Source organism: Cryptomeria japonica, chromosome 3 (assembly GCF_030272615.1).
Source record: "Cryptomeria japonica chromosome 3, Sugi_1.0, whole genome shotgun sequence".
Lineage (NCBI taxonomy): Eukaryota > Viridiplantae > Streptophyta > Pinopsida > Cupressales > Cupressaceae > Cryptomeria > Cryptomeria japonica.
In genome coordinates, this window is record NC_081407.1 from 506281677 (window position 1) to 506308219 (window position 26543).

Below are 26543 nucleotides of genomic sequence, written 5' to 3' on the forward strand. Positions count from 1 at the left end.
GGGCTATCCACTGTGTCTACCGATAGTGGCAGCACCTCCCGCATCATCCACTATGTGTAAACACAGTGGTTCGGCCCATGAGTCGTCCATTGTGTTCACACACAACGGTTCGGCCCTAAGGAAATATGCCCCTTTTTTTTGCTTATATTTTTTTGAAATATTAAATATATATATATATATATATATATGAACAGATTTAAACATGTATCTTTGTTTATATTTATGTGCAATTTTATATATATATATATATATATATATACATAAATCTATATATGCATATCAATCTCTTAGGGTTAGGGTTTCTTTTTTTTTTCCTTTTCCAAAGAATAAATTTAGACATTAACATGCAGGAATGTTAGAAATGTACAGGCAGCCCTTAGATAGATATAGTTATATATAATTTTTTTAAATGATTTATCTAACATGAATAGATCAACTTATACCCTCATTGTCTAAGGCTAAATCTGCAATTATTTTCTTTTTAAAAACAACAATACATTCTATGACAGTAATGATAGCAACAAGCTTAAAAAAACTTTAAATGGGTTTATTTATTATTTTTGTTTTGTTTATAGATGTAAGGAATGCATATATCTAATTGTATACTGGGATAAATGCATATCTAATTTACTTTTTGTATCATAAAGTCATTTATAGGAAGAAAATAAAATTATCTACTTTAGCTTTCTATTTTCTCCTTTCTTTTTTTTTTTAAGAAAATGACACATAAATAGCACACAAAATTCTTATAACATTAACATAACATTTTCTGCATTTCCCTTCTTCATTTTATATATATATATATATATATATATATATATATATATATATATATATATATATATATATATATATATATATATATATATATATATATATATATATATATATGTATATATATATAATTTGCAAAGATGAATGAATAACAGACTTCAGTTTAAGGCAGATTGAAATAAAATTAACAGCAGCATAATATATTACGGAATTTAAATAAAAATGTTTTTCTGATAACAAATGTATGAACTCAAGTTGTCAACTTTTACAAATGGGTAAAATACCCAATTAGTCCCTCATCCCTAATAGATGAGGACTTAACTAAATAACACATTTCTATCTTTCCAAATAATTACAATAATTACATTTTTATTTCTTTCTGCAACTAAAAACAAATCAGCAACATCCTAGCTTTCTTTCCTTTTTCCAAGCAACCTGCATACAAAACATAAGGTTGTGACCATGGGGTGCTCACCTCCCAGCCTAGGCTTACTAGAAGCCACCCCTGAGCTTGGATAACCAAGTCCTAAATGGGTTATGTTATCACTGTTTTTAAAATTGGGTTCTTTTCCCATAATTGGTTATGGTTCTTTGAAAATATTCGTAGGGTGTGGCCCCAGGTGTTTCAGCTTTGTTCTAAACCTAGAGGGTTTAAGGGTTTTCCAAGTTTTACGCTTTATCTTTTGTTTTAAATCCCCTGGTTTCTATTCCGTCGTTACTTTATTTCACTTAAGTCATGGGTCGCGGGGTCGTAAGAAGTGTCCCCCCCTTGCTATTTACCTAGGCGGTCATGTTAATTATTTGAAAAATTTTCACCTTTTATTATTTCCTTCTAAAGTGCCGGGCCCAGTAAACATTGATCAACTTGGGGAAAGATCCGACGGTTGGCGCTATTTCGCAAGGGCTAAGTGCTTGCCCTTTAAGGCTGCGAAATAGCGAGGATTAATATCAGTCATCCAAGTGTCATGCGGAGGAAGTGAAGGTTGCGGCTGTCAAGAAGGTGGGGCCCCCTCTACGTGGTCTTCTCTGGCGTATTAGAGGGCAGCACATGGCACAGGTCGCCACAGTTAGCATGTTGAGATCAAGGTTCAAAAGTGGGCCCCAAAGATGAGTCAGCTCACAGGTGGAGGTGACCTGGCAGGGACAGCTCTTACAATTTATTGAGACCCTGTGGCCCCTTCCAGCGAATGAAAAGTCGACAGGTCAGCTTTGAAGATGACAGGACGCCAGGTGTCCATGGCGTGTCCGTGGGCCCACCACCTCTAAGAGCTCCTAACAGGGTTTAAATGCCGAGCAAGTTGAGAAAGGATCCGATGGTCAGGGCTATTTCGCAAGGGTTAAGTGCTCACCCTTTAAGGCTGCGAAATAGCGAAAGTTAACCTGGACCGTCCATGTGTCTTGATGACACGCGGTCTAAAAGGCCACTGTGGGTCCCTGTAGTGTATGCTTGACAAATAAAAATGTGACAGGTCAGCTCCGAAGATGACTAGATGCCAGATGTCACTGATGACTCAGTGGGCCCACCATTCCTAAGGACCTGTTCGAAGGATTAAAAGGTGATTAACTTGAAAGATAATCCAACGGCCCGCGCTATTTCGCAAGGGTTAAGTGCTCACCCTTTAAGGCTGCGAAATAGCGAGAATGAATATCGGCCGTCCATGTGTCATGATGATGACATGGCAAAAAGAGAAAGACACGGGCCCGCCACAGTATAAAGGGCGACATTCAGCCAGTATCAAAATAGAATGTGAGGGGATTTTCTAAGCCAATGGTCTGATGCCGCGTGGTATTATGTAGCCAATAGAAAGACAAGATTTAGACTAAAGACAAAACCATCAAAATGAAATTCACAGTGGGACACTTGCAGAAAGACTGCGACCCGTTGGAGCTAAAATATGAATTCTCGTATGAATTCGATTTTGAAGGGACGGCCGAAGCATGCGGAATCAATGTTACAGTTAAGGCCCAGAGTATAAGCATTTGATTTCCTAACAACCTTGTAAGGATACCTTTTAAAAGGATTTTTGCAGAGGAAGCAAACGCAGAATTATCTTTTATAAAAACAGAGAAGGCGAATTGGTTGCAAAGCGAATTTCTTCGAGCAAGCATCAGGTTTTTTCTTATTTTGCAGCCATTCTTGTGTTGTAATAAGTGAAATTGTTCTCGTATAACAGAAGTATTTTCAGAAGTAATATTTATCTGGTTGTATTGCAAATGGCTCCTAAAAGGGAATTTTCTGGTAAAGTTGATTATCTTGAAAGAAGTGTGTGTGATGACTTCTTAGAGCAGTTGATGCTGTCAACCAACCAGGCCTCTAAGGCCAAAGAATTAGTACCCAGGGCTCCCCGACTGAAAATTGGAGAAGGATTATATGACAAGGGTAATTGGTTGAGAGACCCACAGGTTGGGCTGTCTGGGTTGGGGTTATTTAAAATCAGTTTTGGAATGAGGAATTCTCCTGCTCCTCAAAATAGCATTTGGGAATTAGATGTTGGGAGATTGGTAGTCCCAGGGGTGTTCATGGATACAGATTTGTTAACCCAAATGGCATTGAATTATGATTCAGTTACCATGTGTATCCGGGATGTGAATGGAAAAACCCTCGTGGAGATAAATGCAGAAGAGCTGAGAAAAGCGTTTGGGTTTAGTGAGTTTACCAATTTCTAGGAGCCTATAAACTTCACACAATTAGCTCAGGTATACAGGGCACAAAGGACTCATCTCAGGAATGGGCCTCTCAAAGAACTTTTTCTGAAAGTAGGGGGGTTAGCAGTTGTAGGGCCCAATACACAAGAGCCTTTTTCACTAAGTATGTTTACCTTAAGGGCAAAAGGGATGTACTGGGCACTTTGCCAAGTTCTAGGAGAGGATGCTGAATCTAATATGCCAAATCATTATCTATTAATGATTGTTCAAATTCTGAATCCTTCTCTTGCTATTACATTTGATTATGCCTCCTATATTGCTGATGCTATCCATGGAGGATTGATGGGGATAAAGAATGGGAAGGTGGATAGGCCATTTGGGTGGTATTCACTATTGATGCACCTCTTCCTCTTCAAAGGTGGAGATTATTTTGCTAGTGGAATGGACCTGGTAAAAGAAAAGGAGGGAGAAAAGATGCCGGTACAATTATGGAGTACCGTATTGTCATGGGATAGAGAGGATGCAAGTTTTCTAAAGTTTGATAAATACTTTGCATCCAAGATAAGGACTCTTCTTTGCTCTGACAATCCACGAGTCCCCAAGGTTCTTCTGGAATTCTTAAGACCAAAAGAATTCACAGAGAATGTCAAGATTGTTCATAACTGGGGTGATATGTATTTGTATCCAGTGTCCACAGTGTTTAGGGTCTTTGGTTTCAGAGGCACCCCATTTTTGTTACCATACCAGGTCCCTCTCAAAGTGGGAATAGCTGAGATTCTCAGACAAATTGGTGACTTGCAAGAGGCAGAGTTAATAGGCCGAGGTAAAGGGACTATTTTCCCTACAGCTATAGTAGCCCACCAATTTGTAATCACCAAGGGAGGCTGGAAATGTTTTGAGGATTTCCTTAAACCCTACCATTTGTCCACTGCAGTGTCTAGATGTGCTGACCTGGAGGACTTCTATAATGGTGTATTCCAGAAGAAAGTAGCATGCAGAGGTAGGCCTCATCAATTCCACTTTCCTGAAGACTTAATCAGGAATGAATTTGATTTAGATGAACAGGAGTTGAGGAAGGAAAAATGGGTGGCTTACAGGAAGGCCCTGGATTTTGTGCATCAATTTGATGCCAGCTATGACCCATTGTCTAGCTTCTTCCCATTGGAAGAAAAGATAAAGTTTTTGATCATTTGTTTTGAGGATGTGATGCAGACAATAAAGGAGAAAAGGGGAGTTGTAATTAAAAACAACCCTGAGAAAGCAAGAATAATTTTGGGGAAATCAGCTCCCACTAAAGCCATCCCTCCTGGTGATTATACCCTGCATAAGAAAGCAGGTTACAGTGTGTTGGTGTCTGCAACAGGGGAACCCTCTTCATCTAAAGGGAAGAGGAAAGCACATGAAGTCATTGACATCCAAGACAGCCCAAAGAAGCAGAGGGTGGGGAAGGAAGTGCAATCAGATACACCCTTATATTCCCCATCCCAATCCCCTCTCCACATTGGAGATGAACAAGCAGCAACTAAATACCTCTCTCAGTTGGGCAGCTTGGGGGAGATTGCGTATACATATGATGAAGTGGAAGAAGGGATGCCAGAAGAGCCCATTGAAACACAAATGGACATCACCTTGACTGAACTCAAAGGCCAGGAGTGGGATCCTGAGATAAAGAAGGCCACTAGTGCTTTTCTAGCAGATGATAGTTTTGTAACATCTGAAGCATTCATGCAGTTTATATGGAAACAACATATAGATAAATATAATGCTAGATGTGAAACAAGAAAGGCAGAACAACCAAATAAAGATCCAGCCTCGGTGGAGGAAGAAATAAACAGGAGATGATGGAAGAATTTAAAACCATCAGTCCTGAACAGGGGAGAGATTTAGTAGCACAAGCTGGAGTGCTCATTTTGCCAGAATGGAATATTGCTGATGCTCTGGTGCTAGATGCAGTGAGGAAAGAAACCAAACCCATGGAAGGGGTTACATTCAGTAAAGACAATGCTACTCTAGTCATGTGGTCCCTTAAGAGAAATGAGGACAAGAAGGGTAAAGACACCACAGGGACAAGTCACATTGGCGGATTGATGGTCAAGAGAGTAGAAAGTACAGGGGTAGTAGAGGCTGCTAGCACAGTGTTGGAGACTGCCAAATTTAGTGTTCCAGTAGCTGAGAAGGATGCTAAAGAAAAGGAGGCTCTCCAGCTCAAATTGGAAATAGTCTTGAAAGCTTATGACAGTGCCAAGGAGGAAATAAGAGGCAAGGAGAGTATCATTGCCAAATTGCAGAGCCAGTTAGCAGGACAACGTCAACAAGGTGAGTCTTCAACATTAATGATCACCTCTTCTCCTGCAAGACCTCCACCTACTAGCCCCATTATTGAGCTCCCACCATCTCCTGTGCCTTCCAGCTCTCAGATGATAGAGATAACTCCCCAAGAATTGGAGAGTCTTAAGTAAACTCAGGCCTATTATGCAGGGAAGTATGAAGAAAAGATCAAGGCCACAGTCTCCAGTTTTGCAGACACTATAAATGCTTCACTCCTTCACAATAGTGTAGGAAAAGTCATGGAGATATGGACTGAGTTGAGAAGAGATAAAGTCATATTGACACCCATTTTTGACAGATGGAGGCCTAGGGAGCAGGATTTGGAGTTCATGTGTGTTTCCTGTGATGAAGCAAGAGCTAACCCTATTATCAAATCCACTTCTGATATCACTAAGAGTTTATTGCAATTGGCAACAGAGGTGGATAATGTGGAAAGAAGGGTTAAATTGCTTAAAAAGGAATACACTGATCAGGTTTGTGAGTTACTCCCAGGAATTTTTGCCAATCCAGATCAGCTGAAAGATAAGCAGATATGGCTCAATGAGATAAATGCTAAATTGTCAGCAAGGGTCAAGGGAATTATTGATCTGGATGATACCTCATTTTTTGTTATAACCATACAGGAAATAGAGAGAATTAAATCACACTACAGTTTTCTTAACTCAGAAGTCAACAAACTGAGGAATTCTTGGAAAGGGTTGACTAAGGTTAAAAGTGATGTGATTAATTTTGTATGGCCGACCGAGGAGATATATGGTGAGTGGGGAATTAAATATTCCACTCGAGATCCGGAGCAGTTGGAGAACGTCCCTGAAGAGCCAGAGGAGGTTGCAACTGAACAACCCGTCCAACAGACTGCTGAAGAAGCTGAAAAGAGCGCATAACTGAAATTGTAACTTCTTCAATTTTTGAAGTAATTGTAACAAACTTTCCTCAAGAAGTCCGAAGCTTTGTGCATCCATATTGTTATAAATGGATACCAGGACTAGAGAGAAAGGGATCACAAAATTTTGTAAGAAAACGCTGCAGAAATGTTATCTGAGCTTTTCCAAAGTCTAATGGAGAATCAGACTTTTGTAAAATCTTTTTCAAATGAATATTAATATACAGACCGTCAGTTTTGAGTAAATCTCTGTGTCGTCTTCAAATTTGTCTTTAATTGTATTTATTCTTTCATTCAGAATAGTCTAGGATTTTTCTGTTTGAATGGAATTGTAAGGCAATCTCAGTATGGGTGTTTCTAGCTTTTCTCTTTAGGAGGGAAATTAAACAGGCATGACCACTCTACCAGTAAATACTTTAGGATAAACTTTGAATTTTGAGGACCATAGCTTATTTTGAAGTGATTAAATTCTTGTTGATGCTAGGCATTTACAGGGATAAATGGAGACCAAGTTGATGGGAAGTATAGAGATGTTTTACTTCAGGAGTTTTATTTGAGTTTGAGTGACTCTGTAGCCTTGGATAAAGCACTGGTACTAATCGAAGCTGTTTATTGCATGCTTTGTTGATCAAATATACTGAAGTTGAGTATTGTTTCATTCTTTGTTTTCAGTTGTTTTTTCAAGGTGAATAAACTCACTGGTTTTCTGGACTGGTTTGCTGTGGGTTTGTTGCTTAAGAATGTGAAGTTAATTCACAAAGGGTATACCCGCCTGGGCTTAAGGAAGAGCCCGAAGTGTAGAAGGTCTAACCAAACCTTGTCATATGTTGTCTCTGAAATCCTTTTATCCTTGATGTCTTCTCGGCACCCATTTTAGATTATATTATTAAAGGCATTGAAGGGGAATCAGATTTTGAGAACAACAGGTTACACTCAAGCAAACACAAACAAGCAAGGGGAAAAACACAACAAACACATTCCCATCCCAAGCTGAAACTTCATCACATAATGTGATGTTTTACTAGGGTGGAAGTGGACCAAGTACCTTTGAGGAGATCTGCTAGATAGTAACTCATAGACAACTCATGGCATCCAATAACACAACAAAAATCTTCTTAATCCCCATATCCTTATGACCCCCAAAGGAAAATATGCCATTTTTCTCCCCTTATGACCCTCGAATGCATAAACAAAACTATGCAGCAAGGGTCACATGGACAAACCCTTGAGATCACTCTCATGATGAGAGCCTCTCACTCTAAGGCTGTCAAACTCCTTCCACCCCCAAGACCATTTTACCCTCCCAAAGGTAAGATGGCCTTGCATACTCCCAAAACACAATAAAATGCATAACAAAATAAAAGGAAAGAACCACATAAAAACCTTCACAAATACAATACAAAGAAAGATACAATATTTACATTCAACATCTTTACAAACAGATTTTAACATACAAGTAAGGTAATGCACCTACCTTGAATCTGCCAAGGGGTTTTCTAGGGATAGCTTGGAGAAGAGAGGCCCAATCCACAAAACTTTTCTGCAACACTTAGCTAAATTTCCTATTCTCAAACTGTGTTTTTTTTTTCCTCCAAAAATTGCCCAAAATCTCCAAAGATGGAGAGTGGGTGATTAGCTCACTAAGCCTCAATCTCTAGCCTAAGAAGGCTTCTCTCACTCCTTCCAACCTCTTGGATAGAGTGAGGGACTCCCATTGGTTGGTCTTCCCTAGGTCTTACACACTCCCTAACCAAGGCACCTCAAGAAGAGGAATGAAATGGGGAAGAGGAATAACACCTACCAAGAAGGTTATCTAACCAAGGATGGCACTCCTAAATATGAAATTCGACCATCTAGGAAAACCCACTTTTTTGGGTGGTTAAACAAGCCCTAGGGGAAAGAGACATGGCCAAATTTGGCCTTCACCCATAGGTACCCCATGAGGCCCAATAAAATTGCTCCAAAACTTACTCTAGGAGTTGATTTAACCCTTTGAAAGTCCACCTAAAGTTAACCTACGGGTCAACTCTGAGTTGACCCTCCTTATGGCTCACTATCCTAGATTTCTTGGAACCTTCAAGGATAATTAGGAGATATAACAATTAAACAAAAATAAATCTCTCCAAAAAGTGACATGACAATTGCCAACACAACATGCAACATATGTGTCAAGTGACACTACAAAAATAATTCCAAATCACAATTATACACATGGCAATTGTCCCTTGAATGATTTAAACAAATTTAATGAATACAATTTACACACATGCAAATAATTACATTTACAAATAAAATACGATACATATGGGGTGTTGTCTCCCCAAATAGACAACCCCTGGTTTTACGAACGTACATAGGACTAGGCTTGATTCTCCATAATGTTTCCATGGTCACATGGATAATTTCCTGCACATCTCAATTACACATTAGTACTTTCCAACAGTCTCATCTAATATTAAACCACATAATTAATAATACAATTCAAGCACTCTGCATAGAATTGACATTATACAATACAATTTACCACATATCAAGGCAATTCGCATAAGCAATTCATCATAATCCTCATAATTTAATCCATTCATAAGATATGCAACCATATTTCTAGCATCATAATAAAGTCCTGCAAATCAAATAATGACATACAACATCTCAATGTTATCCTATTCTAAAATCATATAAAATTCTATATCCACAAAGCATAGAAATGAAGCATCAATATATCAATGTTATCAAATTCCTGTGATCATATAAAGTCCTACATCCATAATGCAGTAAAATAAAGCATCCATAATAGTTCCAACATGAAAATCACTGAAATACTAGGATGGGTTGGGGTAGGGCCTCACACCCTCTCCCTCTAGGCACGAACATCCTCCTGGAGTTCATCAAAAAGATGAGGGTACTATGATCTCATATGTTCTGCATCCTCCCATGAAGTTGTAACCTCATCATAGCAATCCCACTGGACCCTAACCTGGTCTAGCTCTCGACCTCGAAGAGCCAATGTCTGGCGAGCCAAAATGTGAATGGGCTCCAAAGCTAGTTGCCCGTCCGACTCCACCTGCAAGGCATCCCAATCTAAAATATGAGACTCATCATAGATATACTTCCTCAAAACTGATACATGAAACACATCGTGGATGCGTGATAGGCTAGGTGGCAAAGCTAGGCAATAAGCAACTGGTCCTATCCTCTCAAGGATCTCAAAAGGTTTGACAAAGTGAGGTGCAAGCTTAGAACCCTTTCCATAATGGATTGGACTCTTATGCGGCCGCACTCTCAGAAAAACTTTGTCCCCAACCATGTAACTCCAGTCTATCCTCTTTGCATCTGCATATTTCTTTTGCCTATCCTATGCCTCTCTAAGGTGCTGTCTAATCAAAATTACCTACTGCTCCATATCCTTAACCATCTTAGGGCCTATGGCCACTCTATCCTCAATATGGTCCCAACTCAAAGGTGTCCTCCAAGGTCTGTCGTACAAAGCTTGAAAAGGTGGCATCCCCAAAGAAGTGTGATGCCCATTATTATAGGCAAATTGTACTAAATGAAGGTACTCCTCCCATTTTGTCTGATGATCCATGACGTACATGCGGAGCATATCCTCTAACACTTGGTTAACCCACTCTATCTATCCATCCATTTTTGGATGATAGGTTGTGCTGAAGTTGAGCTTGGTGCCCATTGTTGCCTGTAATGCCTTACAAAAGGAAGAAGTGAAGAGGGAATCCCTATTAGAAATAATCTTGCATGGAACACCATGAAGCCTGACAATGTCTCACAAGAACACCTGTGCCACTATTGGTGTTGTGAATGTAATCCAAACCGGTGAGAAGTGGGCCACTTTGGTCAACTTGTCAACTGTCACCAAGATAGCATCATGGCGACGGGATGACAAGGGAAGACCAATGATGAAATCCATGGATATAGTATCCCACTTCCACTCTGGTATAGCATGAGACTAGAGCAACCCACCTAGATGGCGGTGCTCCACCTTGACTCTCTGACACTCAAGGCATTGGGCTACTAATTCAACAATAAGATGTCGCATACCTGGCCAATGATATAACTGCCTCAAGTCTGCATGCATCTTCTTAACCCCGGGATGCGCTGCATAAGGAGCTTTGTGAGCCTCCATGATAATGAACTCTCGTAATCCCCCAGGAGAAGGTACATAGATGTGCCCTCTATGGCATAATAATCCATCAGACTCTAAAGAGTAATCCACATACTTCCCCTCCAGGGTCTCCTGAGATCGAATCCTCTGACAAACCTCTAAGTACCATCCATCCTCTAGAAACCGCTGCAATATACAGTCTCTCAAATCTGTGCTCATAGATATGGAGTATACCTCATGTCATCTCCTACTCAAGGTATATGCAACTATGTTCTCTTTCCCCTTGATGTAGTGGACATCAAAATCATACTCGCATAGGAATTCCATCCATCTCCTCTGACGGGCATTAAGATTAGATTGGGTGAAGATGTACTGCAAACTCTGATGGTCTGAATGAAGCTCGAAGTGATGACCCAAAAAGAAGTGTCTCCACCTCACAAGTGCATGTACTACCACTACAAGCTCTAGGTCATGCGTAGGGTAGTTAAGCTCATGAGTCTTAAGTTTCCTAGACTCATAAGCTATAACTTGACCCTCCTGCATAAGGACTGCTCCTAATCCATCCAAGGAAGCATCCGTACATACCATAAAATCAGTCATGGGGTTTGACACAATGAGGATAGGTGCACTGGTGGGTGCCCTTTTCAGATCCTTAAAAGCCCTCTCACACCTCTCTGTCCATTCAAATTTCTTTCCCTTTTGTTGGAGGGATGTAATGGGGTGTGCAACTCTAGAAAATACCTCAATAAAGCGTCTATAGTATCCTGCTAAACCCATGAAGCTCCTGACCTCTGTCACACTGGTTGGCATTGGCCAATCCATTATAGCTCTGATATTTGATGGGTCAACTGAGATCCCATCACCAGATATAACATGCCCAAGGTACTTGACCTTTGATCTAAAGAAAGCACACTTCGACAAACTGCCGAACAACTGGTTACCCCTCAAACACTGCAAAACCTGCTTCAAATGCTCCTCATGCTCCTTCTCATTTTGAGAATATATCAATATGTCATCGAGGAACATAATCACAAATCAGTCTTTGAAAGTGTGGAATACCCCATTCATGAGACTCATGAATACAGTTGGAGCATTCGTAAGATCGAATGGGACCACAGTGAAGTCATAGTGGCCGTATCTGGTGTGAAACATGGTCTTGTGGATATCACTTTCCACAATCCTCAACTGATGATACCCTGACTTCAAATCTATTTTGGAAAACACTTTAGCACCCTAAAGCTGATTAAACAAGTCATCGATCCTGGGCAAGGGATAACGGTTCTTGATGGTTACTTTGTTCAGTTTCCTGTAATCCATGTATAACCAAAGGGACCCGTCCTTCTTCTTCACAAAGATGACTAGTGCACCCCAAGGGGAGACGCTAGGATGAATGTGACCCTTCTCTAAGAGTTCCTCTAGCTGCATCTTGAGCTCATTAATCTCATGTGTGGTCATCCTATAAGGTCCTCTCGAAACTGGCTCGGCTCCTGGTACCAGATCTATGTGGAAGTCAATCTCTCTACTAGGTGGCATACCAGGTAGCTCAATTGGAAACACATTTGCAAACTCCTCAAGGATGGGATGATCATCTAGGGAAGGCTCCCTCTCATTTTCTTCCTCTTTATCACTAATGGTGATAACAAATAACTGGCATCCCTTTCGCATGCTCCACTTAAGCTGCATAGCAGAAATTATACGAAGAGACACGAGCCTTTGAATCCCAGTGATTACTATGGGAGCACCATGATCATCCTCACACTTGATCTTTTTCAGGCAACAATCCATCTTGGCTCTATGGGAGTAAAGCCAATCCATGCCAAGTACAACGCCATAAGATCCGAGTGGTGTAACTCTAAGGTCTACTAAGGTGGTGGTATTACCAATCTGGAGCGGACATCCCCTAACCTCTGAATCCACTGACACTCTAGCCCCTGATGCTAACTCCACTTCCCATCTGACACCTTGCCTAACTCCCACTAGCCCGCAACGCTCCACAACCAATGGAGATATAAAGGAGTCAGTCACTCCTGAGTCAAATAATATAGAAATACTGATACCTCTGATCATACCTGGAGCCTCAATGACTGTGGCTTGGTGTTCTGCCTAGCGGTTGTCAACTGCTGCGAAGACCCTATGGGACTTGCCCATATCTCCAACTGTAGGCTCTGATGTTGCCATCCTCTGACTACCTGTCATCTGACCCTGTGGAAACTCTCTCACCATGTGCCCCATGGCTCCACATGTGAAACAAGCACCATGTGCCTGAAACTATGTGCCCTGAGGCCTAGAGAAAGGCTGCCCACCTATCTTGCTCGAACCATTCTACCCACCCCTGGAGGACTGTTGAGTCTATGTCAGAGGTGTGTATGTACCCTATTCTCTCTAGTCGCATCTAGGACCCTATGACTGCCACTGCTTGGGCTTAAAGCCCTGCTCTCCCTGAGGGGGCCTCTGCCTCTGACTCTGTTGTGACTGCTGTAGAGGAGGGGGTTTATAAGACCCCAATGCATTTCTGTGGTTGCCTTTCTAGTGGGGTTTCTGAAACCCAAAAGATTGGGGTACCGGGTTTCAGTTCTGAAACCAATCCCTCGTGTCCTGTGGCCTGACCTGGATCTCCTTAGTTATCAAGGCCTTCTCCATGGCAACCCGAAGGCTCCCTAGAGTGGCCATCCTCACTAGTCCTACTATCCTAGCATTAAGTCCCCTGATAAATTGGTTGACGAGAAGCTTCTCATCCTTCAGGCAGTCTACATAAGGTAGGAGCTCAATGAACTTGCTCTCGTACTGGGTCACTGAGAGACCCTTTTGTTGGAGGTCGTGGAACTCATCTATCCTACGCTACCTGAAGTGCTCTGATAGGTATCTCTCCCTGAACCTCTCTATGAAGATCTCACATGTGAGGGTGTCTGCAGCTAGACCACACTTGTATTCCTCCTGTCTCCACCATGTGGAGGTCGTCGATCTCAAAAGGTGGACTGCAATGCGTGCCTTCATATTGCTTTCGTAAGAACACAATGCGAAGCACCAATCTAGGCTCAAAAGCCAAGCCTCAACTTCTACCCCGTCGATAGATCCCCCAAAAGATGGTGGCTGGAGGCGCAAAACCTCTCTGATCGGATCCCCTGGTTCTCGATGTGTCCTCTCAATATAAATAGGTGTGGCTACTGGAGGTGGTCTAGGTAGATGAACGGACTCGGGCTCATGCTCAGCCTGGCCCTCTAAGGAATTAGGAGGTGGACTCCTACTCTGTTCCCTATCTGCTGATCTAAGGCTCCCTGAGTTCTAGTTTTCTGCATGATGGTCTACTACTGGAAGCCTATCCTACACTATCCCAATTTGGTTCTGAAGTGCTAATAACATGTCTCGGTTTGGGTCAACCGGTGGTTTGGGAGGGGCCTCTGGGTTCCCTTCCGGAACCGGTTCCTCTCTGACAACATCTTCACGTGCCATACACGTATGCTTAGGACCCCTTCCATGCTTGCAAGCTTATCGCGTAGTCGAAGGCATCCTTATGAGAAAATAAAATAAAATAAATAATTTTTGGGGAAAAATTTAATAAATTAAATAATTAAAGCGAAACGTAATGGAGAAAGGTTCCTAGTGTTGGAAACCTTGATGTGATACCTAAATGTCGTGCCCAAACTTTTGGGAAAAAAATGGAACAACAAAATTTTTTTGAACAACATAAACTCACAAAATAATCTACATTTAAAGAGGAATCAAATAAGTTTTGTCTTAACTAGGATGTAAATAGAATTGTTTTCTAAAGTTGGATTAATTAACTAACTCAATTAAGCAACATTAATTAATGAAGATTAATTATTCCCAAGAGGGTTGTCGCAAATTTAATTAGTTAATTTAATTATCTTAAATAAATTGCCGCTAATTAAAGTCAAGGGGTATTTAAATATCTCAATTGCATTTAAGACATCCCAGGCCAAAACAAGGATATGCTATCATAAATTTAAAATTTAATTAATTGGGCGCATGCAAATTCTTTATTTAAATTTAACCAATAAGGTTACAAATTTAATAATGTTATTTGCCAAATAAATCTAAATTATACTATAGCCAATTTTAATCTCCCCCAAACCTTCAACTTTCGACTAATAAATAATCTGGCCAACATTGGCCTCATAGGTTAAAAATTCGTTTAGAATAAATAATATTTCTCATTTACAAATTTCCCCAAATTAATTTTATCTTGACGTCCCTATTTAATTAAATACAAAAATTACCTATGAAATATCCTTATCAAAAACACTTGATAAAATTACGTCAATTATGCGATATGAGATATATAAAAATTAATAAAATAAAATAAAATAGGTTTTCACTTACCCTCATATATATATATATATATATATATATATATATATATATATATATATATATATATATATAATATAGCATATATATAAATTATATATATATAAACAATTTGGATGAACAAATCTATATTTAAACTTATTTATACATGTATAATTTATATATATGCTATATTTTTACATATATATATATGTAAAAATATAGCATATATATAAATTATATATATATAAACAATTTGGATGAACAAATCTATATTTAAACTTATTTATACATGTATATTTCTTTAATAAAATGAACCAACTATGCCCATTAAATATTAAAATGCAACTCATAAATAACCCTAAATTTTAAGTTATAATTTAAAAACTTAATTCAAATTCCCTCTCATATATATTTACATGCAAACCCTAACCCGAATATGGGCTAGGGTTGTATTTTTATTTTACTTTGTTATTTAAATGCTAACCCTAACCCAAAATTGGGTTAGGGTTGCATTTCTTTGCACCAAGTATTCTACTCTCTCTTTTTTATTGTTACAAAACCACTCATTCCTGGCAATGCAAGAGAAGCCATTGAAAAGCTATTGAACATAGTAAAGATTTTAGGAATTGGTATAGCGATTCCTCCCATTTCATCAAGGAAAAGAGTACGTATCCTATCATAACTTGTTCCTACCAAGAAAAAAAGTGCAGCACCAATTAATCCATGAGAAATCATTTGCAAAATGGCTCCATTGAGACCTATATATGTCATGGAACCAATTCCTATAATTACAAAACCCATATGAGATATTGATGAATAGATTATCCTTCTTTTCAAATTGCGTTGACCCATAGAAGTTAGAGCTGCATAGATAATTTGCACTGCTCCTATTATTATCAACCATGGTGAAAACAAAGAATGAGCATGAGGTAGCAATTCCATATTGATTTGAATCAACCCCACAAAAAGGCCTATCAACCAAAGAGGGATCCTTCTGGTGGTATCGGTCATTTCTATAAACTCTTTTAATATTTACTTTAAGTTTTCATGTTAGATTATATCTCAATAAATGAAATTGGGCAAGAAAAAATATTCTCGCTGCTCCTAATTGAAAAAGTAATTAGAGAATAGAACAACAAGTACAAAAATAAGTAACAACCCCCAATAGAGGATGGTACGATTCAATTCAACATTTTGTTCATTCGGGTTTGATTGTGTCATAAATAGCTCCATGATTTAGTTTATAAAAAGTTTATCACTGTATGAACTACATTGCTGATATTGATCCCAAGAAAAAAACCGTAGGTATAGCTAGCCCGTGAATGGCCAACCATCTAACTATAAAAATCGGATAGGTTCTATCTATAGTCATTAATACCTCCTAAAAACTAGATCTTGTAAATTCATCAAGTTGCTCTAATGAATCGAAATGGCCAGTGACTAATGGAACCTCTTGTCGGCTTTCTATGAAATACTCATTTGGCCAAGGGCTCCCGAATACATCATAAGCTAAACCCGTACTGACAAATAACCAACCTGCAATGAATAGAGAAGGTATAGTAATGTTGTGGATAACCCAGTATCGAATACTAGTAATAATGTCAGCAAAAGCACGTTCTCCCGTATTCCCAGACATGCTAAGCTCCCTATATTATTGTAAAATCAAGGGTAAATTGATCCCATGAAAGAAAGAGATCGGGAAATGGAAAACTACTGATATCTTGTACAATCTTTGCTTGATTGTCAATATGATACCAAGGGTATATTTGAAGTATACTAAGTATAGCTAGCCTGCTTCTAACATAGCAATATAATTTTGCTTAACATTAAAAGAGAGCAGGATAGAACCATCCTGCTAGTTGCCAGTTACTCCAACTATATTTGATCAACTTAATTCAAACATTTTTTTTTTACTAAACACAAATGAGAGAATCTCGCATATTTCAATTTAATAATAGCTTCCAAAAGGAACTGTGTCTCTATATTGCAACAATTGGATATACGGATCATGGGGAAATTAATTTCATTTGAGCATTAATAATTGTAATGGCTCTCACTTCCATGGGTTACTTTATCACTCGAATACACGCATATCATTTTAAGAAGGGTAAGGAGTAAATAGTAAAGTGATACTAAATGACGAAGGTCTCATCGAAAAAGATGAACCTCTTTGCATAGATACAAGAGCAAAAATTAGACGTTTTCTTTAGCCTCGTTATTGAGTAGAGGATCTAATTTGCATGAATCGATTCTGGTGGAATACTAGTAATGGTAGTCGATCTATTATGTTGAGGGTACGCATGTATCCCAAAATAGATCATTCGGAACATATGAAAAATAGTTTTTATTTTATAAAACAAAGTTTTATTTCAGTAAGAGAGATTCTTCAAGATTTGGCAAATCGGACCAAAAGTTTATTGGGTACGAAGCGTTCACTGGTTTTTGGACAAAATGAACCTATAAATCAAGTAGAGCTGCAAAAAAAGAATAATTTTTGTATCATAAGTGCATCTTTTCCTTCCGGCCGCTCCTCGTGCAATGAACTTCTTACAAAAATGATAAAATTGATAAGTTCTTTTAGGGATAAACTTAGAAAATTTCTAATGAAAAGTAGAGATTCTCTTCTAAAAAATGAAATCATAAGAAAAAATCTTAGAAAATTTCTAACGAAATTGAAAAATTGTCTTTCAAAAAATCAAAGAATAAGATCTCTTTCAAAAAAGAAATTGGTAAGAACTGTTTGTTCTAAAATTACAACTAAGCTAGAAGAAACTATACGTTATTTAGAAAAATATGAACCGACTCGGTGGCAAAAAATAAAGAATTTTGGCAAGTCTTGTTTGGCGGTTTATAGCATTGGGAGGATTCTCGTGCCGCTAGGCAAAAATTGTGGACTCTATTTTGGGATTCTTGATTGATATCTCTTTCTTCCAATTCTGCCATTGCATAGCGAGGTTCTGCAAAAATCATTACTCCAAGTGCATTTTGCAAAAAATAACTGTATGTCTTTGTACCCACAACTAAAAAGAAATTATATTAAATCTTTTGATATAACCAAGATACACAACTAATTGGACAAAAAGTATGATAATTACCTGTCTCACATTCGACAGTGAGAGTTTATCAATTTTCACTGACATAAATGATTATAAATATGTTGATTAAATATTCATAAATCCAAGTAAATTTTCCATATTATTTTTATGTTTCCCCTCATCAATAGGATTGAAATAAAGGTCGAAGAGTAAACTAAATAATTCCCGATCTGGAATCTCCTTTGGCACAATACCTTCTGGTTGGGACAATATTTGATTAAAGAATGAGCATGAGGTAGAAATTCCATATTGATCTGAATCAACCCATATCCCCTCATTTTCAATAGAACTCCAGCCAAAAGCATACATGTACTATAATGTGCTTCCCCATGAGTATCTGGTAACCAGGTATGTAAAGGGAAGATTGGCAATTTTATTGCATAAGCGATCAAAAACCCTAAATATAATAGTATTTCAAGTGTGATGGGATAATCTTTTTTAGCTAATAATTCAAAATCTAAGGTTGGTCCATGAGATCCGTAAAGACCCATACTTAAAGCTCCCATTAAGATAAAAATGGAACCACCGGTAGTATACAAAAGAAATTTTGTGGCCGAATATAGACGTCTTTTTCCCCCCTACATGGATAAAAGTAGGTAAACAGGAATTAGTTCCAACTCCCACATGAGAAAGAAAAGTAGAATATCTCGAGAAGAAAATAACCCCAATTGGCCATTGTACATTGCCAACATCAAGAAATGCAATAATCGCAGATTCTGAGTAACTGGCCAAGCAGCTAAAGTAGCTAAAGTAGTTACAAATCCAGTTAATAAAATAAGTCCAATGGACAAAATGAACCTATACATCACGTAGAGCTGCAAAAAAAGAATAATTTTTGTAGCATAAGTGCATCTTTTCCTTCTGGCCGCTCCTCATGCAATGAACTTCTTACAAAAATGATAAAATTGATAAGTTCTTTTAGGGATAAACTTAGAAAATTTCTAACGGAAAGTAGAGATTCTCTTCTAAAATTGATAAGTTCTTTTAGGGATAAACTTAGAAAATTTCTAACGAAAAGTAGAGATTCTCTTCTAAAAAATGAAATCATAGGAAAAAATCTAAGAAAATTTCTAACGAAATTGAAAAATTATCTTTCAAAAAATCAAAGAATAAGATCTATTTCAAAAAAGAAATGGGTAAGAACCGTTTGTTCTAAAATTACAACTAAGCTAGAAGAAACTATACGTTATTTAGACAAATATGAACCGACTCGGTGGCAAAAAGTAAAGAATTTTGGCAAGTCTTGTTTGGCGGTTTATAGCATCGGGGGGATTCTCGTGCCGCTAGGAAAAAATTGTGGACTCTACCTGATTGGCTAAAGTTTAAATTATATCATTTAGCTTCTAAAAATAGGCCTATATAGAATACAGGCAATCAATATACTGAGAAATGCTATACCAACTGAGGGGATTTCGTCTATGAAAAATTTGGACCAATTCTCCAGATGTTTCTTATCAAAAGGGGTCGTCGATGAAGCAAACCATTGAGATAATATGTCATACCTCATTCCGCTTTGAAAAAAAGGAACTCCTATTAATCCAACAAATAGAGTAAATATTCCCAATACAACTAAAGGAAATAGCATTGCCTTGCCCGATTCTTTCGGATATGCAAAAGATCCTTTATAAAAGAAACGATAAGTGATAACCAAACCTCTGTTCTTTTTGTACAATCCTTCAATCTTATTCAAAATTTGAAATGCTTCTTTGGAAAAGGAATTATTCCTTCCTATAATTTGATTCGACATAGAATCTGCTCTCGTTCTATTTAATATCTTGGATTCCTCCTCTCCCCACATAGAAGTCAAATATAATGTAATATGGTTGTTATATGAATTAACTAAATTTACGTGGAAGTCCCCTTCAAAAGTGAGTAAATACATACGAAACATGTAAAAGGCAGTTAATCCTGTTGTGAACCAAGTTATCCCCCCGAAAATGGGAGAATATAACTTACTATCACTAAGAATTTGGTCTTTAGACCAAAAACAAGCAAAAGGTGGAATACCAAAAAGAGAAAATGTCCCTAAAAGAAAAGTGATTCTTGTAATTGGCATATATTTCCTCAAACCACCCATAAGAGCCATATTCTAACTTTTACGGGGGCAATATCCAACAATGGGTATGGTTTATAATATTTTATTTTATTTTAAGTGTGTGCGTGTGTATGTTGTGTGTGTTATGCAGGTTCGAAGGCCATGAGGCGACGGCCGAAATGGGGCATGGCGGCGGCTAAGTGAAAGGGTGAAGGTCGAGTGGAGGGGTCGAGGCATAGTGCGGAACTCCCCCAGATGCCACTGTGACTACCCACAGCGGTGGCCGAGTGTCATCCTCTATGTGCACCCACAATGGCAGTCGGTGTCATCCACTATGTGTACACACAGTGGCGGCCGGTGCCATCCACTGTGTGTAAACACAGTGGCGGCCCGGGGCCGTCCACTATGTCTACCCATAGTGGCGGCACCTCCCGCGCCGTCCATAGTCGTTCGGCCCGTGAGCTATCCACTGTGTTAACACACAGTGGTTCGGCCCTAAGGAAATATGCCCCCTTTTTTTTGCTTATATTTTTTTAAAATATTTAAAATATAAATATATATACTTATATATATATTTATATATATATTTATATATATATATATATATTTATATATATATATTTATATATATATATTTATATATATATATATATTTATATATATATATATATATTTATATATATATATATATATATATATATATATATATATATATATATATATATATATTTATATATATATATATGCATATCAATCTCTTAGGGTTAGGGTTTCTTTTTTCTTTTCTTTTCCAAAGAATAAATTTAGACATTAACATGCAGGAATGTTAGAAATGTACAGGCAGCCCTTAGATAGATATAGTTATATAAATTTTTTTGAGATGATTTATCTAACATGAATAGATTAACTTATACCCTCATTGTCTAAGGCTAAATCTGCAATTATTTTCTTTTTAAAAACAACAATACATTCTATGACAGTAATGATAGCAGCAAGCTTAAAAAAACTTTAAATAGGTTTATTTATTATTTTTGTTTTATTTATAGATGTAAGGAATGCATATATGTAATTGCATACTAGGATAAATGCATATCTAATTTACTTTCTGTATCATAAAGTCATTTATAGGAAGAAAATAAAATTATCTACTTTAGCTTTCTATTTTCTCCTTTCTTTTTTTTTTAAGAAAATGATAGTAGTAAATACATTTGCAGCAGCATATAAATAGCACAGAAAATACTTATAACATTAACATAACATTTTCTGCATTTCCCTTCTTCTTTTTTTATATATATAATTTGCAGAGATAAATGAATAACAGATTTCAGTTTAAGGCAAATTTAAATAAAATTAACGGCAGCATAATATATTACAGAATTTAAATAAAAATGTTTTTCTGATAAGAATGTATGAACTCAAGTTGTCAACTTTTATAAATGGGTAAAATACCCAATTAGTCTCTCATCCCTGATAGATGAGGAATTAACTAAATAACACATTTCTATCTTTCCAAATAATTACAATAATTACATTTTTATTTCTTTCTGCAACTAAAAACAAATCAGCAACATCCTAGCTTTCTTTCCTTTTTCCAAGCAACCTGCATACACAACATAAGGTTGTGACCATGGGGTGCTCACCTCCCAACCTAGGCTTACTAGAAGCCACCCCCAAGCTTGGAGAACCAAGTCCTAGACGGGTTACACTCAAGCAAACACAAACAAGCAAGGGGAAAAAAACAACAAACACATTCCCATCCCAAGCTGAAAATTCATCACATAATGTGATGTTTTACTAGGGTGGAAGTGGACCAAGTACCTTTGAGGAGATCTGCTAGATAGTAACTCACAACCAACTCATGGCATTTAATAACACAACAAAAAACTTCTTAACCCCCATATCCTTATGACCCCCAAAGGAAAACATGCCATTTTTCTCCCCTTATGACCCCCGAATGCATAAACAAAACTATGCAGCAAGGGTCACATGGACAAACCCTTGAGATCACTCTCATGATGAGAGCCTCTCACTCTAAGGCTGTCAAACTCCTTCCACCCCCAAGACCATTTTGCCCTCCCAAACGTAAGATGGCCTTGCATACTCCCAAAACACAATAAAATGCATAACAAAATAAAAGGAAAGAACCACATAAAAACCTTCACAAATACATTACAAAGAAAGATACAATATTTACATTCAACATCTCTACAAACAGATTTTAACATACAAGTAAGATAATGCACCTACCTTGAATCTGCCAAGGGGTTTTCTAGGGATAGCTTGGAGAAGAGCATCCCAATCCACAAAACGTTTCTGCAACACTTAGCCAAATTTTCTATTCTCAAACTATTTTTTTTTTCCTCCAAAAATTGTCCAAAATCTCCAAAGATGGAGAGTGGGTGATTAGCTCACTAAGCCTCAATCTCTAGCCTAAGAAGGCTTCTCTCACTCCTTCCAACCTCTTGGATAGAGTGAGGGACTCCCATTGGTTGGTCTTCCCTAGGTCTTACACACTCCCTAACCAAGGCACCTCAAGAAGAGGAATGAAATGGGGAAGAGGAATAACACCTACCAAGAAGGTTATCTAACCAAGGATGGCACTCCTAAATATGAAATTCGACCATCTAGGAAAACCCACTTTTTTGGGTGGTTAAACAAGCCCTAGGGGAAAGAGACATGGCCAAATTTGGCCTTCACCCATAGGTACCCCACGAGGCCCAATAAAAATGCTCCAAAACTTACTCTAGGAGTTGATTTAACCTTTGAAAGTCCACCTAAAGTTAACCTACGGGTCAACTCTGAGTTGACCCTCCTTATGGCTCACTATCCTAGATTTCTTGGAACCTTCAAGGATAATTAGGAGATATAAAAATTAAACAAAAATAAATCTCTCCAAAAAGTGACATGACAATTGCGAACACAGCATACAACATATGTGTCAAGTGACACTAAAAAAATAATTCCACATCACAATTATACACATGGCAATTTTCCCTTGAATGATTTAAACAAATTTAATGAATACAATTTACACACATGCAAACAACTACGTTTACAAATAAAATACGATACATACGGGGTGTTGTCTCTCCAAATAGACAACCCCTGGTTTTACGAACGTACATAGGACTAGGCTTGATTCTCCATAATGTTTCCATGGTCACATGGATAATTTCCTACGCATCTCAATTACACATTAGTACTTTCCAACAGTCTCATATAATATTAAACCACATAATTAAGAATACAATTCAATCACTCTGCATAGAATTGACATTATACAAAACAATTTACCACATATCAAGGCAATTCACATAAGCAATTCATCATAATCCTCATAATTTCATCCATTCATAAGATATGCAACCATATTTCTAGCATCATAATAAAGTCCTGCAAATCAAATAATGACATACAACATCTCAATGTTATCCTATTCTAGAATCATATAAAATTCTATATCAACAAAGCATAGAAATGAAGCATCAATATATCAATGTTATCAAAATCCTGTGATTTTATAAAGTCCTACATCCATAATGCAATAAAATAGAGCATCTATAATAGTTCCAACATGAAAATCACTGAAATACTAGGATGGGTCGGGGTAGGACCTCACAAGAACACACCTTTAGTTCACCTCTTGAAGGGGCAACACCCCTAATTCACCTCTCAAATAGGTAAATGTGGCCTTCGATAGAGGCTTGGTGAATATGTCTGCTAACTGCTCCTTATTGGCAACATGTTCCAATACAACCTCTTTGTTCTGAACCTTCTCCCTCAAGAAATGATACTTGAGCTCGAAGTGCTTGGTTCTAGCATGTAAAATCAGATTCTTGGAGATGTTAATTGAACTTGTTTCGTCACAAAATATACTTACCAATTCAAATAGAGGAACTTTGAAGCCATTTAATACATGCTTCATCCAAATTGTCTGGGTGCAGTTCATAAATGCTGCAACATACTTTGCTTCTATTGTAGACTGAGAGATACAACTCTACTTCTTACTCATCCATGAGACTTGTCTACCACCAACAAAGAATGCACCACCAGTTGTGCTCTTCCAATCATCCACATTACTAGCCCAATTAGAATTTGTAAACACTTTCAGGTTGAAATCATTACTGTATGGATACCATAATCCATAGTCAATAGTTCCCTTCAGATATCTAAGAATCTGCTTGACTTCTACCAAGTGGGATTCTCTTGGGCTTTTCTAGAACTGTGCAGTAATGCCCACTACATGTGCAATGTCTGGTCTGCTATTTACTACATAGTGCAATTTACCAATCATTGATTGGTATTCCTTCTCATTTACCATCACTGAGTCATCCTCTTTTGATAATTTACAACTGGTCACCATCGGTGTACCAACCGGTTTGTTGTCTTCCATGCCAAAGGTGTTCAACACCTCTTTGACATACTTGGAATGAGTGATAAAGATTCCATCTTTCATTTGTTGAATCTGTAGTCCAATGAAGAACTTAATCTCCCTTATAAGTGACATCTCAAATTCCTTCTTCATCTCATCTGCAAAGTCATAACTCGTCTTGTCATCTCCACCAAAAATTATGTCATCAACAAATACTTCACAGATCAGAATCTGATCTCCTTCTGATTTCAAGTAGATATTGCTATCTTCACTTGTTCTTTCAAATCCAATCTTCACAAGATGGGAGTGCAAGCATCCATACCATGCTCTAGGTGCCTGCTTTAGTCCATACAAGGCTTTATGTAGCCTACACACCATGTCACTGTCTTCTAATAGGGAAAACCCATCTGGTTGCTCTATATACACCTCCTCTTCTAGTATTCCATTCAGGAATGCAGATTTTACATCCATTTGATATACTTTGAATCCCTTGAAAGCTGCATATGCAAGAAGCATACGAACTCCCTCCAATCTAGCTACTAGAGCAAAGCTTTCTCCATAGTCTTCTCCTTCTTCTTGAGCATATCCTTTACACACCAGTCTGGCTTTGTTTCTAACCACTGAGCCATCTTCATTCAGCTTATTTCTGAAAACCCATTTGGTACCAAAGACATATTTATGCTCAGGTCTAGGTACCAAAGACCATGTACCATTATTTTCTATCTGGTCAAGTTCCTCTTCCATTGCCTTGATCCAGTCTTCATCTTTATGTGCATCTTTGAATGTTTTAGGCTCAAATTTAGAGATCATGCAAGAGTTTTCTCTGACCTTTCTTCTTGTAAGAATTCTTGCATCCTTATCTCCTATGATCTGCTTTGGATCATGATTCAGCTTTACATACCTAGGAATGATCTTGGTTGTTTCCTCTTGCTTTTCTTCTTCATCCTCATCTTCATCAGCATCAGTATCTATCGGTGTAGGAGCTCAGTTACTGGTACTAGGTTGTTTTGCAACCGATTCCTAGAAGGTTACTACCAGTTCATCTACCACTTGCTCGTTGTCAATTTCCTCAAGTTTCTCAGAGGTTTCTTCAACTCTAACATTGATGCTTTCAACAATTCTCTGAGTCCTATTGTTGAAACATTTGAGAGCTTTACTCTTTGTGGAATACCCTAGGAATATTCCCTCATCACATTTTACATCAAACTTGCTCTAATGTTCACTCCTCTTGATATAGCATTTGCTACCAAACACTCTAAAGTAGCTTACTACTGGAGTCTTACTGGTCCAATACTCATAAGGTGTTTTATCCTTACCCTTTTTGATGAGTACCCAGTTCATTGTGTAGACTGCAGTGCTCACCGCTTCTCTCCAAAAGGTGTGAGAAACTTTTCCTTGGATCAACATTGTTCAGGCTGCTTCAACTATAGTTCGGTTGTTTCTCTCTGCTAGGCCATTCTGTTGTGGAGTCCGAGGGGCAGACAATTGTCTCTTGATGTCGTTCTCTTCATAGTACTTGTTGAATTCACTGGAAGTGAATTTTCCTCCTTGATCAGTTCTTAGGCACTTAATCCTCTTACTGCTTTCTTTTTCAACCAGTACTCTGAAGGCTTTGAACTTTCCAAAGGCTTCAGACTTGTCCTTCAAGAATGTGACCCACATCATTCTTAAGAAATCATCAGTAAGAATCATAAAATACCTATCTCCCTACACACTCCTAGTTTTCATAGGACCACACAAATCAGTATGCACAAGATCAAGTAAATTGTCTGCAATGAAAGATTTACCTTTGAAGGTTGAGGAAGACATTTTCCCCAGTTGATACTCTCTACACAAAGGATTCTCCAGTTTTCTCAACATAGGCAATCCTCTAACTGCCTTGATCTTACTGGCCTTCACAAAATTATCAAAGTTTACATGGCAAAGTCTCCTATGCCATAGCCAGCTATCATCAAACTTAGCCATTAGACATGTACTGA

At 37.9% G+C, this 26543-nt stretch overlaps 1 pseudogene; it reads right to left on the reverse strand.

The window, feature by feature from the left end:
* Positions 1–26543, reverse strand: part of LOC131045498 (NADH-ubiquinone oxidoreductase chain 4-like) — a 55904-nt pseudogene that overhangs the window by 22227 nt on the left and 7134 nt on the right.